Genomic DNA, 16405 nt, shown 5'->3' on the forward strand with positions numbered 1-16405 from the left:
AAATTTTCAAACAATTTTAGTTAACTCAACCAATTGGCAAACTCTACTATTTAAGATTTTTTTTTAAATTTCTAAAATAATGAAATAAAATAATACAATTATTTTAATATAATAACTTGCTGTATTAGATTTTCAACAGTTGGGAGATACAGAAATGTTCAATATTTTTGGCAATTAGCAAAGCTGCCTAAACCAGACAGATGGTTTTCACAATTTCTGTGGACATAGCTCATAATTAAACCTGCCACATTTACATCTAGAAGGTGCAGTACATGGAGACTTGGTAAGAGTAAGTTTGTTGAGCAAATTGATGTGAGAATTGTCTGATGGTTAGTTCAAACTTAGTGGGATAGAGTAGAGCATACAGTGTGAGGTTCTCACTACTGCCAGGGAATTCCAGGCCATTACATTTGTTGTTTTAAGGAAGAAAAATATCCCAACAAAAAGTCATATAGCAGTTCATTTATACTGTATGTTGTTCCTGTTGAATAAATTTCTGCTCCAAATCAATGTCTTAAGCCTCCTTCTTGCTTCTCATTGTACATTAATTCGGTGATCACATGCTCCAAAGCCTACTTTGGGCAAGAATCTACTGCACTGAAATTCAGCCATGCCCAAGCCCAAGGTGTGGAAGTGAAAGGCTGGCCTATAGGTAATTTCTTACATAAGATTTTTAAAAAATATTTCATTCTTTCTAACACATTCTTCCAAACTCACTTCCCACCAAAAACTGAAAATGTAAAATTATTGCTGGACAAGAGTTCAAGTCTCTGAAGAAACCAAGGTAACGCAATTAAGGCAAGACAGCAAAACAACCAGGAAAGTTTACAAATATCACAAAATCAAGGGTGCTTGAGCCAATTTGCCTTTGTAAAATATGAAACAGATGTTTCTTAAGGTTTGCAAGGTTACGAAGGCAGACTGGTTATGGCATTACCGATGAAGGAACTCCCAAAACAAGCAGTAATTTTTCTCAGCCATTATGGTACTTCCTTGCTGGCCAGTTTTACCATTAATTTAAGCTATTTTCAATTATATTGCATCATTCGAAAAACAGCACCATTTCCTATTCCAATGTAGATGATCAGAACAGTGATTTAGGTTGCAACCTGCCAAGTGATCAGCACTTGGTATCAGGAGAACAAAGTCAAAGCAAAGTTTATTTTGTTTCCAATGTAATCAGCTTGCAAGCCTGTAAATTTCACAAGGGTTTGGTCAAAGCTGAGCAGGATCCAGGGGAAGAACAGCATTATGGTTTCACTATGGTTTCACTGTCTGGGTGACTGATGGTTGCTGTCCAAGTATATGCAATTCCTTTCAAACACCTAATATAAAACTATAGTACAAACTGTAAAGCCTGCTTTAAGTTCTGGATTTATCTTCAATAATCTTTTCTGATCCATGGATTTATTTTCCCACATTTCATTCCAAGTATTTTTTTGTCATGTCAGAAGTGAGGCCAATCTCAGGCTGAAGACTATGAAAAAAAATGGCTACTGCTCAAAATTATGGACTTGCATAAATTTGCAAGCAAGATATCTGCCCTGCTGTTCATGTATCATCTCCATCGCCAACAGATTAAATGCTGCCAAGTTTGTTTGAATACAACCGAAATTAAGAAATACAGCAAAAATGAAACTTGGACTTTGCTTCCCTGTCAATGACACTACTTGGTTAGAAGTTCATCTTCTCAGACCAAATGGACACTTGAAACAAAGTTACAATGTCTCACTGCACCAGGCTACTTAAGTGAAGATACAAACTTAGCAGTTTAGTGTACTTTGTTTTTAAATAAAACCACCAAAACCTCTAGCACTCTGGGAAGACGGATTTAAAAAAAAAATGAGGCAGGATTGGTTTGGAGGTTGAAGGGGAAAAGCAGAGTTGGGAATGATGTGTCAACCAGAAAGTGCCGATATAAGTGAAACAAATATACAAATTTTGGAGAACCATAGGAGAAGAAACATTTCTATCCATTTGGCTCCATTTTCCAATCCTCTACCCCTTATCTGGTTCCATCCACCAGCTTGTCTCACCCCGCTCTCTAACTTCTATGTACTACCTCTCTTCTCTCTACATGTAGCACCAATACAGAGTCCCACCCCAAAATGCTAATCACTTCTTTGCCTTCACAGATGCTTCCCGACTTGCTGAGTTCTTCCAGTAGTTCTTTTGCTCTAGATCCCAGCACCTGCAATCTCTTGTGTCATCTTCTTGACAGAGGACTTTGGGATGATGAGGTTTGTTTGGGCATGAAAGTGGAGCCAAGCTAAAGATCAGGCTGGTCATGACCTAAGTGCATGGTAGAACCTCAATGCTGGATGCAAGGGGACATCACAGACAACCCCGCCTTCATTTTGTAGCATATTTATGAGCTCAGACACATGGCATTTATACACATTTCTAAGCCCAAGTTAATAAATTCTTCTGGTGAAAGAAGTCAGTGCCAATCATTTCATTGACAACTGAACAAAAGACAAACTGCGTATGCATTAAATGACTTGGTCCTGTTTACAATCTGCTCAAACTATAGTTATGCTACTGTTTTAAGTTCAATTCGACGGACACTTCAGAGAGTGAAGCTGATTTTTTAACATTTTACAGTCAGAGATACCAACAAACCATCATATGGTAAATTACGCATACACGAGGAAATCTGCAGATGCTGGAATTTCAAGCAACACACATAAAAGTTGCTGGTGAACGCAGCAGGCCAGGCAGCATCTCTAGGAAGAGGTACAGTCGATGTTTCGGTCCCCCTCCTGTCTTTTCCTATCATTTCGGATCTCCCCCTCCCCCTCTCAAATCTCTTATTAGCTCTTCTTTCAGTTAGTCTTGACGAAGGGTCTCGACCCGAAACGCCGACTGTACCTCTTCCTAGAGATGCTGCCTGGCCTGCTGCGTTCACCAGCTACTTTTATATGGTAAATTATTTTGTTTTATTCTTAACAATCTTCATCAGATCTATACTAATGCAAGTTGAGTACCTTTTATCCAGAATGGCTGGGGCCGGAAGCGTTTCAAATTTTGGAACATATAGTGAGATAGATTGGGATCGCCATCATCTTTGACCCTGAAATTATGTGCTACCAGTAGACAATCCTTGCCTTACACTTGCTCATCATACATACAGTATGGGCTTGACAGTAAAAATTATTACATACCATTAATATAATGAAAATATAATGTGTGTAGGGTAAAGGCCCTTTTTTCCATGCTGAATGACACTGTTCCAAGGGATTATGATAAAAACTGAAGTGGAAGGGCTATTCTGTACTATATTCCATACAAACGCAGCCACAGGAGCATCAAGAGAATACCTGAATCAGCTGCTGAACAACAAACAATGGCAAGTTTTCAGTCTCCTTCTGATGCCATGTCTTGACTGAAAGGTTACAGTACATTGACAGTACATTCCATTTGCATTTTACTTTTTTTAAGGTTCAAGTATAAAACCAATCAGCATTGTAGACATGTTCTAGTGATACTTTTTCATCAGCAACAATCTTCGCAAATATATCAATGAGTTTCTCTGCTGCTTCATGAACAGCAAATATTTTTATCTTTAAAACTTTTAAAGGCTTTAAAAATTTAATGCCATGCCTTTTCTTAAATTTCTGCAGTCAGCCTGCTGAATATTCACAATTACCTTCAATTTTTAGCTCACCTTGATTGATCTTTGCTTGTTAGCTGATCAGCATGCCAATAGGCGGCACATGTTCACTCCGACACTGACGGATGCATTCTTTCAATACATGATCAAGATCTTCATTTTGTGCTTTATGCTGTGTTTTTCTGTTTTTCCATTAACTTCTGCTCATTACATATGTGGGGTCACTTCTCAGAACTATCAGTGCAGCGCAGTCACCTGTCTATCCCCTGCAAACCTTCTCAGTGCCTTGTGGAATTTTCCATTTGTGACATCATGTCAGCACTCAAAAAAATTTCTATTTCAGATTGTGGAATTTCAGTTAAGGAGTACTGAACCTTTACTGTGTTTGAACGAATATAGCATCAGCTTCACTGACCACCCATTCAAACTTTTGACTGGTACAGAATGACCCCTCTCCCTCATTTTGTATTATAATCCCTTGGAATTGGAGTCATACTGCACAGAAACAGGTCTTTTACCCCATCTGATCTAGCCCCCTTTGCCCAATCAAACATCTTTTTAAGAGTAAAGAATCCTATTGCACAAACCATTGTAAGAGTACGTTAAACAGAAAAGTTTTTAAAAAAAATTCATTCCCAAGATATAGACCTAACTGGGAGTTAGCCCCTATCCTTAACTGTTGCTGAACTTGAGGGGTGGAGGGGAGAATTCAGAGAAGGGTGGGTGGGGAAGACAGAGTAGAGGAGAGAGAAAAAAAATCAGCACATGTGAGAGAGCAAAAAGGAAAGTAAGCAACTTCAGAAAAGAATGTGAGAGAGAGTAAAATTCACAGAGAGAAGATAGAGAACAAAAGATAGCAAGAGATACAGAGAAGCAAAATGCACTCACCCACAGGACCAGACGTTTTGGCAGTGCAACCTCATTGTGTAATGTCTAGCAAGTTCAGATTGCAGCACATGCATGTATGAGCTTGGATGTCACAACACTGCTGATGTTTGCTTGCCAGCGCTTATTAAATTACGTTCTGAATTTGAACTCCAAGTCAGTGGTAGAGCATGAAGCTGTACCAGATGAAGCCACTTGAGAAATCTGGGACAGGATGGTTGGGCAGGGAGTTCTCCATCATGGACGCTGAGGAAAACTCCCCCTTATTACCAGTACTTCTAATGAAAGTTCAGATACTTGAAATATCAGTGAACTCTCAGAGGCATCCAACATGTTGAAATGGTTTTCTACCTCCTCACTTCTTCACAAAAACCAACTTGTTTTACAGCAATAACAGGTGATTCTGGAAACACACTAGGTGGAAGGCATCTGTGGAAAGAGCAACAATTCTGCAGAAGTTCCCAGATCTATTATTTTTTTTAAACCAGGGTATCAAAGGGTATGGGGTGAAGGCAGGGGAGGGGGGATGACTGGAAGAATTGGATCAGCCCATGATTGAATGGCGGAGCAGACTCGATGGGCTGAATGGCCTACTTCTGCTCCCATATCTTATGGTCTTAAACCACAGATGCCGACTGTCCTGATTAACTTCCCTAAGGTGCAAGGGCCAGGTCGAGGTAGATTGTGAGTGCAAGAGTTCATCATTATTGCACTAGAGTCTTATAACAGGGTGTAGCCGCCCCCTTGGCCACCCTCAGGGTCGCTCGGCTCGCTGTTGTCTAGGGAAACAGCCTCGGCCCCACCAAACTGGGTAATTAGTTTGTGTGGATGCTGTGTGATGTACCCCACCCTGCCCAAATAACAGACATTACACCAGATACGATTAAATGATTTACAGTTTATAGATATTACTGGAACTATATAATTAAGAGAGAATAAAATATAAAAGGAAAATAAAAGGCGCCACACTTATCAAAGTTCAATCTCTTCGTGCACAAAACAGTTGGAGCTCAAGGACCTTCTTCTTCACCCTGCGACCCCCTCGGACCACCTCGACCGGCCGCCTGGGACCAACACTGGTGGCTCCACACGAGTCCGTCTCCATCTCCTTGCCGAACGCCCTCTTCGGGGTCCGACCCCGTTAGCGGACATCACAGCACCTCATCCATCCTCTGTCTGGCTCTCCTGCCTTCTGCCCCAAAACCCCACGCAGACAGTATCTTCAAATACACCAAAACCATAACAACTATCCCAATTGGTTAATTGCACCCGCTTATCATACTCTAAACCAAAACAAGCTCCTAGCGCAAACTTTCTCAGCGTTTAACACAACAAAGCCGCATTCCCCAGATTAACATAACAAAGACGCCATTTTCATTAGCCTCCGCAGTAATATAAAAGTCGAAACCCCCTGACAAGGGCAAAAGATACTGCCCTTCAGCCTTGTGGTGGCATTTTCAAGCTTTTGTACCTTCTGTCCAATATAACAAGTATGTGAAGAGCAAGAGAATAAGACCTGAGAGAACAGGACCAATCAAGTGTGACAATGGAAAAGCATGCATGCAACTGGAGGAGATAGCAGAGGTACTTAATGAGTACTTTGCTTCAGTTTCCTGGGGCAATAGAAAATGTAGATGGAATCCACAGACCGGAGGCTTGTTCTTTTGGTTGGCTGTGCTGTGACTACAGTTCCCTACATTTTCTTGTAGCTTTTGGCATAGCTGTTGCCATACCGAACTATGGTACATCCAGATAATGGTTGAGGGTCCACAGGGACATTCAAAATTCCTTTAGCATTCTCAAGAAGTAGAAGCACTTGTGCTTTTGCACTGTCCATGGTGTCCATATGGCCAGACCAGACAAGCTATCAGAAAGGTTTATATAGCAAACAAAACTGAGGTTATAATCAGATTCAACATGTTCACATCGAACAGTAGAAAAAATGTCAAGAAGCTGAATATCCTCTTCTTGCTCCAGATTTGTACATGTATTCATACACTGCATGTGCAAAGTCTTTAAAAGTGGAAGGGTTGGAGAACAAAAATATACAGGAACTCAAACTCTTATGACCTTTAAGACAAGCAATGATTTGACGCTCAACTCAAAAATGTCAAGAAATGTACACGAAGCATTTATATCACTTACTAATACAAAGCAGAAAGGATCGATTACTAAATCACCAACCAAGGCATTATCACAGCACTTCTACTTCCTGATCTCAAACATACATCTGCTTTAATAATCTGTTATTGTCACACAATATCATGAACTCCTGTGATTTATATTAATCATGGCTGTGTGAACCATCACTTCAAGATCAGATTACCCACTGTGCTCGATAACATGGAATTTGTTGTTTTGCAGCAGCAGCACGATGCAAAGATGTACAATTACTATAAGTACTAAATTAATAAATAGTGCAAGGAAGGAATAATGAGGTAATGCTCATGGATCACTCAGAAATCTAATGGCAGAGGCAGAAAAGCTGTTTCTGAATTAAGTGTAAACTTCAAGCTGATTCCTCCTCCCTGGTGGTAGTAATAAAAGGGGATGTCCCAGATGGTGAGGATCCTTAATGATACTTCAACTTCTTGTGGAACCACCTCTTGGAAATGACCTTGTTGGTGGAGAGGGCTGTGCCTGTGATGTAGAAGGCTAAATCTGCAACTCTCTGTAGCCCCTTGTGACCCTGTGCTTTGGAGCCTCCATAACAGGCTGTGATACCACTAGTCAGAATACACTCCATTGTATGTACATTAATATAAACTTCCAAGTGTCATTGGGGTCGTACCAAATGACCTCAAAATCCCTAACAAAATAGAGCCATTAGTTTGCCACCTTCCTGACTGCAACTCTACGTTGTCCCCAGGAGAAATCTTTGAAATGTTGATACCCAGGTTCTTAAAGCTGCTTACTCTTGCCACCACTGTTAACCAGCCAGGTTAATATTGTGACTATTCAATGAGGACTGGTGTGTTCTCTTCTGACTTTCCCTTCCTGAGGTCCACAATCAAATCCTTGGTCTTCCTGATATTGAGTGTGAGGTTATTGTTGCTACACCATTCAACCAGTTGTTCTGTCTTACTCCCGTATCACCATCTGAGATTTTACAAAATTAAGGACTGAATCTAGCACATAAATAGATCATTACAGCAACAGTCTTCACAGAACACTCACCTAACCAATTTTGGAGCCACACAGAGATCATTTGGGTCATGTGATTCCATATATTTAGTGAAGAAAGCTTATATCAAAAAAGCTCATTGAGAGGATGAGGCTATGTCTTAGCAAGGTCATCCTTTATTGTTCATCCCTAGTATAGTGTCATGAATGGTCACACAAGAAGATAGGAGCAAGAGTAGGGTACAAGACCCCTCAAGTCTACGCAACCATTTAATGTGATCTATGCCAGCTTCAAATGTTCCTTGCCAGTACTCCAGAGCCTCTTATTCCTCACTCTTTCAAAACAGTATCTGATTCCACAGCTCTCAGTGGGGAAAAAAATTCCATACCTCAGCTTTAAACAACCAGCCGCAAACCTGTAGCTGTGCTGCCTCATTCAAGACATTCCCACTATGATTTGCTGCAATCTTTGCAATCCAAATCCCAAGAGGTGGAGTGTTCCAGAAATATAGCGGTAGCAAAATGCGCCCATCACAATTATGTCTGGTGGAGTAGGTCTGCAGGTATGTGGCATGGAAGATGCAGGTTGTAATATCCTGTTACACCCAAACCCCTATAAGGTCATGAGTTTCGGAAATTACATCAAAGGTTTTGCCAAGTTTCTGTAGATGTTGTCCAGAGGATTCTTGATGTGTGCGGTAGGTTTGGAGGGAGACAGGAGTTATTCGCAACATGACCCCTGCTCTTCTAGTCATAGTGTTATTCTGCCTGACAATTTGGTGGTGGTAAAAAGATTGGATATTATTGAATATGCAGCGGACCCTCTGCTGGAGAGTTTAACTGAGCCTCTTCTTTCCCTCCCCTCTTTACTATTACATGTCCATCATTTGTGAACATGTCATATCCATGACCTTTAGTCACCTGGTACTGTTGACAGTTCCTTCATCTTGTCTTGGATATTGTCATGATTCTCTTGGACATTTTTATTGCATATCGCTGGGAAAGCCCAGTATTGATTGCTCTTCTTATGTCAGCTTAGGAAATTTAACATTTCAGGCCATATGCAAATAGTTTTTTTACTCAACCATCAAGAGTTTTGTGACTACCTTTATCACTATTTGGTTTCCCACGGCTTCCTCCCTCTCTCAGGTTGCAGTAAATGGTCTACTCTGCAGAGAAGACCGTTGGCTGTCAGCCACCAACATTAAAAGACAGGACCATCAGCAGAGCAAAGAACAGAGTTGAAAATATTACCGCTGACTCCACACACCCCAGCAGTCACCTATTCACCAAATTTGTCAACCTGGAGATGCTACAAGTCCACCACCACCAGGTTGACTCATCATCTCTGAAGTTCTTTCCTGTCGATATCCAGCTTCTCAATAAAACTCACTCAGGTGTAATACCCTCACTGTCCCTGCACAACATCTGTTAAATGGCCTTTCCTGCTCTCCTTGTTCTGTTGATAATTGTTCAATCTGTTCATATGTTCACATTTACTTAAGTCTGATTATTGATGTTTGCACTTGTATCTGTTCTGCTAAATATTGATTGCCCGTGGATGTTTGCACTATTTCTTGTAAATTGTTGGTTGCTATTGTATTGGCTGTTTGGATTGCCCCATGTTTTATGCTTGGTACTGAACCACAATCAACTCTAGTATGTTTTACATTCTGGCAATAAAGTGATTCTGATTCTGTTGGGACATTGGTAATGTAGAATACTGTCAGTCCAATTCACTGGCTTATTGGTGAGACTGACAGTGGGGGAACTGCATGTCCTCTGTTCCTCATCTGCACTTGTGCAAGATGAGGAAGCTGCAGGCTGATTCTTGCAGAAACATGGCTCCAAAAGAACATTCATCAATATACCATCAATCTATAGGCAATGACACTTGGGGGACTTGGACTATATTATTTTTTGTAACTATGTTTTTTCTGCAATCACAATTATGTGTGCAGTCTGTTACTGTTGGTAATGTGTTTTACACCTTGGAACGCTGTATCGTTTGGCTGAGTTCATGCCTTTGGTTGTATAACAATTAAACTCCAACTTCAATTAAACCAACCATTATTAGCTTTGTATTATAGTGGAACACAACTCTGTTGACTGATAATGTATCAGATCTACCCCAATTTGCATTGTTATCACATTCAGTGGGAATATTTATTTTGCCTCCAAAATGGTGGTGCAGAGCTCACTCTTACCAAGGCTGGTTGGGATAGGTGCAACCAGTCGGATGATGTAGATATTTCACTCATCTCTCTTTTTTCCCCCGCTCTCAACACTTGCCTCAGAGTTTGACTTCTTCCAATCACCAATTTAACATGTGGGACTGCCAGCTTATCGAGAACAGTATTCAGCAAGGTTCCCTGGTGGTGAATGGCCTCATGAGTTGGATGAGTTTCTTTGATGGCTAGGGTGCAGTATGGTCAAAGTCGAAGTGTTTAAATCATTTGTGGGATTTTCTCCCCTCATTTAATAAGCGAGACTTTGCACAAAGGTGTTTTTTTGTTGTTCCCAATTATATGTATGTGTCAAATGTGTGCTGTGTCTAGTTATCCTCCTATGGAGCTTTTGTCAGAGTACAAATACGTAGTTTGCATTCATACATCAACTTGACCGGGTAATGTCAGCACACCTCCTTCTCCAAAGAACATTAAGGGCTGCCCTATCCTGTTTAGCAAATGACAACCATGATGACTTGCACATGGTATTACAGATTCCCTTGCCTTGTAATTCCAATTTAATTAATAACCGAATTTATATTCCCCCATTGCCATGATGGGATTTGAGTAAGTATCACTCCAGGCCATTGGCTTACTATTCACATAGCTCAATCACACTGCTTCTTTCAACCTACCTGCCGACCTCAAACAGTGGTTTGTGAAAAACATCCTACTTATAAAAGAAAAGCAATGAACCATGACTAGATACCAGCATGTCATCTTCAAGGTGTGCTTGTCTCATCCTGCATTAAATAATTAGGGCAAATTAATGTATACCCTGAAACAAACTTTTAAAAAATCATTAAATTAAATACAAAAATTCTGTGGTAGAGATTCACAGTGTTTTGACAGAAGAAATTCTTTCTCATCTCAGATTAAATTAATTGCTTTTTATCTGGAGACAATAGTTCCAAATTCATATTTCCTTATGATGGAAATATTTCTAAAGTATCAATCTGTCAAGCCCCACAGTATCTGATCTATTTCAGAGTCATTAAATTATACAACACCGAAATAGGCCCTTCATCCCATGCAATCCATGCTAGCCATCGATACCAATATTTACATTGGCTTGGGGTTCGACCAATCTATTGTACTCACAACTCTACCTCTTCAAATTCTACACTTATGCTCATAATATGAATAATTTATGATAATTTACATTTTTGAGATTATGGGAAGAAACTGGAGCACTCAAAACACTTTATTGAATCAAAACTTGCATAAGAAACTAAATTAGCAGCAAAAAAACCCCATCATTCTTCAGCAAGTCTATGTCTGTAAGGACCAGTTAAAATGTCCACAATCTCACACTCAAAAGGCTTCATTGAGTTTACTCGCGAACTTCCTTTCTAAGACAACCGAAGTGAGTTTTGCAAGCTAGGCTGTTACCTGGAAAAGGGAGAATGTGATAACTCAGCACAGATGCCACTGGGAGGTCAGAATTGACCCGAGATTTCTGGAGCTGTGAGGCAGTAGTTCTACTTGGTCTGCCACCAAGACCAGCTCTTCTTCTGGACTCCAAATAGTACAAGAAAACTGTGTTCAAACCCAGTACCCAAGGAACCCAGTTACTAGCGACTCTTAGTTACAAAGAGATACGGCACAGAAACAAGACCTTCAGCCCACTAAGTCCATGTCAGCCAATACATTAATCCTACGTTAGTGTTTTTAAAAAAATTTCTCTGTGCATTGTTATCTAACTGTAGGTACCGATCAGTGTCATCTTAATTACTGTATCTGTTTACAGTAATAACCTGCCAAATACTTCAAGTAGGTACCAATATCATATTAATTAGAAGTCTATTTGTAATATTCTATTTTACAATGCTGAGCAATCCATTGTTCCAATATACCCAATGTAGACTAATGGCTGTTCACAATACTGCAGTGTAATCACTTGAAATAGGTCAATTCCCATCAAGTGAATAACCTGAAAAGATCCAATTATGTTAAGAGCATTTCAGATACAAAAAAATAATTAATTCAATTTTCCCCACTTTCTACCTACACAATTGAATGTAATCAAGGTTACAGCAGAATATTAAGGTAACATAAAATTAAATATAAAACTATACTTAGAAATATGGAGTAAAATTAATTAATTGTTTCAAATTCCCTCTCTCCCAATTACAATCCTACTGAATACAACTCAAAATTTAATAATGAAATTATTGGACACGATTAAGATGATTTTTTTTAATCAAAACTTTCATAGGAAACTAAATTAGCAGCAAAAAAATACCATCATTCTTCAGCCAGTCTATGTGCCTGTAAAGATCAGATAAAATGTCCACAATCTCTCACTCAAAAGGCTTCATTGAGTTTACTCGCAACTTCCTTTCTAAGACAATGGAAGTCAGTTTTGAAAGCTATGCTGTTACCTGGAACCCTGAGGCAGCAGATCTACTGGTTGTGCCATTGTATTGGCCCAGGGCAGCAGAGGCAGAGGGAACAAATGCTCAGGGTGATAATTGGGTCGACTGTGTGCAAATCGCAGGGTGTGTCAAGAAGCTGGTCAAAAGTAAAAACCAAGTAAGACCCAACATCCAGCACCACAAGAACTGGTCCTTCAACCCATGTTGTGGCAAGTTAATTAAGTTTATGACACCTAATCCCATCTATCTGCACATGATCCATGCTCCTCCATCTTTGAATATTCATATGTCTATCTATGAGCCACTTAAACACTTCTATTCTACCAGCTTCCATCACCAGTCATGACAGCTCATTTCAGACACCCACCACTGTTTAAAATAAAACTCTCCCTCTTGGACTCAATGCCTTGAATAATAGCCAAGCAAGACAGAGGCCTTTTTAAATCATCCTATTCAGTTGTGCAGTTCTTAATCTCTAGAAATGCAGACAGTTTACAAGGGCAAAGAATACACAGTGAACTTTTCAGCATTGACTCTGCCAGAGCTGGTGTACCCCATCTACCTCTAGACAAACCACTATTACCTGACTGGCAGACCACAGTACGTGTGCTTGCAACACCTTGTGTCCAACAGAGTGATCAGCAGCACTGGGGCTCCACAGCGGACTGTCTTGTCTCTCTTTCTCTTCACCATTTACACCTTGGACTTCAACTACTGCACAGAGTCTCGTCACCTTCAGAAGTTTTCGGATGACTCTGCCATAATTGGATGCATCAGCAAGGGAGATGAGGTTGAGTACAAGGCTACGGTAGGAAACTTTGTCACATGGTGTGAGCAGAATTATCTGCAGCTTAATGTGAAAAAGACTAAGAAGCTGGTGGTAGACCTGAGGAGAGCTAAGGTACCGGTGACCCCCGTTTCCATCCAGGTGGTCAGTGTGGACATGGTGGAGGATTACAAATACCTGGGGATACGAATTGACAATAAACTGGACTGGGCAAAGAACACTGAGGCTGTCTACAAGAAGGGTCAGAGCCATCTGTATTTCCTGAGGAGACTGAGGTCCTTTAACATCTGCCAGACGATGCTGAGGATGTTCTACGAGTCTGTGGTGGCCAGTGCTATCATGTTTGCTGTTGTGTGCTGGGGCAGCAGGCTGCGTGTAGCAGACACCAACAGAATCAACAAACTTATTCGTAAGACCAGTGATCTTGTGGGGATGGAACTGGACTCTCTGACGGTGGTGTCTGAAAAGAGGATGCTGTCCAAGTTGCATGCCATTTTGGACAATGTCTCCCATCCACTACATAATGTACTGGTTGGGCACAGGAGTACATTCAGCCAGAGACTCATTCCACCGAGATGCAACACAGAGTGTCATAGGAAGTCATTCCTGCCTATCAAACTTTACAACTCCTCCCTTGGAGGGTCAGACACCCTGAGCCAATAGGCTGGTCCTGGACTTATTTCATAATTTACTGGCATAATTTATATATTACTATTTAACTATTTATGGTTCTATTACTATTTATTATTTATGGTGCAACTGTAACGAAAACCAATTTCCCCCGGGATCAATAAAGTATTATGACTATAAAGGCCTTGGATAAGCAGCAGAAGAGATCACCAGAATGACTGCAGGAATGAGGAACCAGAGAAGCTAGGGCCATTCTCCGTGAAGCTGTGGAGGTTCTGACAGGATCTGATCAGGGGATTCAAAATCTGTAAGAGGTCCAGGCAAAGATAAAGAGTAAAATTCTTCTGTTTGATAGAAGAACTGGAGAATGAATGAAGTTGACTGGAAAAAGAAACAAATGTGATGAAAATTTTTAGTTTTCCATAATTCAGCATACAAGCAACATCTAGAATGCATTACCAGAGTATGCCAGGTCTTTGAGATACAACACAGAAACAGACCCTATTGTCCACTGTGTTCATGCCAACTCTCTAATGAAGTGGAGCACATTGGTCTTTAAAAAGGGATGAGCCACAGCCACATTCTTGAAAGGAAGACGTCAAAGAAGTGAGATGAGCTGGATTACCCTTTTATCACTGCTATTGTCAGTCTGAGCATTTCACTGATGTCTGAAAACTTTGAATAGTTAGGTCCGGGGAGGGGGGGGGGAAGAAGAAAGCTGGGTTGCTGAGGCAGATGATAAAGCTAGGTATATTAGCTTTGCCTCAAAAGTATTCTGAGCTTTATTGTAGACAAGGGTTCACCTGGCCTTTCCAGTCATCCCAAGAGCATTGTACTTGCCTTCTGTTCGCTGAGGTCCTGAGCAGGCATTTAGCCAGCAGCTTAATCTCCAGAGTGTGCAAGAGGTGACACGTGTTGTAGCCCAACTGTGCAAAACACAGGCCACAGAGATAGGATGTTGTTCCTAAAAGCAAATTTAAGCCTCAAAAGTAAAACAAGATTGAATCTTCAATTTGTTGATAAAGTCAATATTTGGAAGTAAAAAAGCTCCAGTCATTTCAAATTTAGGCTCTAGATGGGTGGTAAATAGTGGAAATTCTGCTTCTGAAAGTGGTATGAAGTTTCAATAACCAAGATCATTTCAATCAGATTTGAAAAATTTCTCAACACATTGGGAACCAAAACCTAAGGCAAGGGAACAGCACTCAGGTAGATGATCAGCCAGGCTTTTAATGCACAGTGCAACAGGGTAAGAGGCCTTGTGGTCCTGTGTAGCTCTTACTTCTGACTTTCTTAGATATTGGTGGTAAGGGTTGCTGGTCAGACTTTCACTCCAGCTTCTCATAGTGACTTCAGGGAGGAGAAGATGGCAGCATGACGGCAGTGCACACGGCCTCTCCGGTGAATGATATCTGTATTCTGTCAAGTAGGGTGCCGTGCACAATTCTGATTTGATGGAGACAGACGTGAGAGTACGGAGGAACATTTGGAGAAACTTCTGAAATGCCCACTTCGCTACCGCTACTACTGTGTGGTAACTGAAATTTCCGGAGCAGAAGGACCCGAATCCTTGGCTTTGTTTGTGTCAGCGGCCGGGGCGGGGTCGAAGGCGCTCGGCAGAGGATGGTGCTCAGGAGGCCGTATCAGGGGGGCTGGTCGGAGGCTCGAAGTTTTCGGATGGACGGACTCAGTGTCGGCTGTGGTCAGCTGCTTCCAAGGCATCGGCAAGTTGACGGTGGCTGGAGGTTTATGGCAGGGAGTTTCTCCGTTTTGCCACCTGCTATCGGGGACTCGGGGACTTTGACTTTTTTTTAACCGTGGCCATGTTGGTATTGCTTTGCACTGCTGTAACTATATGTTACAATTATGTGGTTCTGTCAGTGTTAGTCTTTGGTTTGTCCTGTTTTCTGTGATATCACTCTGGAGAAACATTGTATCATTTTTTAATGCATGTATACATTTCTAAGTGACAATAAAAGAGGACTGAGTGTTCTCATAATCTAATCTAATCTAAACCACAGACAGCCACCAGCCATTCAGCTCGTTTGTTCTGTATTTAATATCACAGTAATATTTGAGAAATACTGAAAATATATTGTTGATTAAGCCTTTATTTAATTATTCATTATGGGTTATACGTAAAAGAATGCCACTGGCATACGTCATTACAACCACGTCATATGTGCATGTCTCACTAAAAGTAAAGCTAAGAATGTACATGAGTTATTCCTGGTTCTGTGTACTTAATTTGATTCATTTCATGTTTTGGAATTTCAAAACATAACAGTGTCAAAGAGCAAGTTTTAAATGAACCCAAGACAACTGCCCATCTGTTGAAGTGCAGTGAGACATTTGAGTTAAAAAAGCAACACAGCATGCATCTCTTCAGAAGGATAGAGAAAAAGAGAAAAACAATCAATTTTTTTTCAAAAAGAGAGAAAGGCAAAGTTATGGGTTCAGAAAGAATACTAGGTGATAGTAATCACACATTTAAAACAAAGCACAAATGGTTGCCTACATTGGAAAGACAGAAGGGTTCGATTACACAAGAGATAACTAGAATATGTATTCTGAGTGAATTGGGCTGTTTTTGAAGCAAATGAAACAGCCAACAAGAAGTGTGTGCCAGTTTTGCTGAGTGCATTAAGAGCATAAAGTTTGCTTAGATGTTTAACTGTCCCAACCAACCCAGCAGAAATAAGCTTTACTGATATCATGAAGGTAATGCAAGAGCATTTAGAATCAAAGCCATCGAATCAAA

At 40.6% G+C, this 16405-nt stretch overlaps 1 protein-coding gene across 6 annotated transcripts in view; it reads right to left on the reverse strand.

Moving 5' to 3' along the window:
- The window catches only part of LOC140197677 (adhesion G protein-coupled receptor L3-like), a 587218-nt gene that overhangs the window by 409462 nt on the left and 161351 nt on the right, over positions 1 to 16405 (reverse strand). Inside the window, exon 1 of one of the 6 annotated variants that reach the window (XM_072257982.1) lies at positions 3668 to 3688. The exons of the other annotated variants lie outside the window; for them this stretch is intronic. The gene's annotated coding sequence lies outside the window, so the exon portion shown is untranslated. Of the gene's footprint in view, positions 1 to 3667; positions 3689 to 16405 lie in introns of those variants that run through there. 6 annotated transcript variants of the gene reach the window in all.

The sequence above is a fragment of the Mobula birostris genome, chromosome 5 (assembly GCF_030028105.1).
Source record: "Mobula birostris isolate sMobBir1 chromosome 5, sMobBir1.hap1, whole genome shotgun sequence".
In the NCBI taxonomy this organism is placed as follows: Eukaryota; Metazoa; Chordata; class Chondrichthyes; order Myliobatiformes; family Myliobatidae; genus Mobula; species Mobula birostris.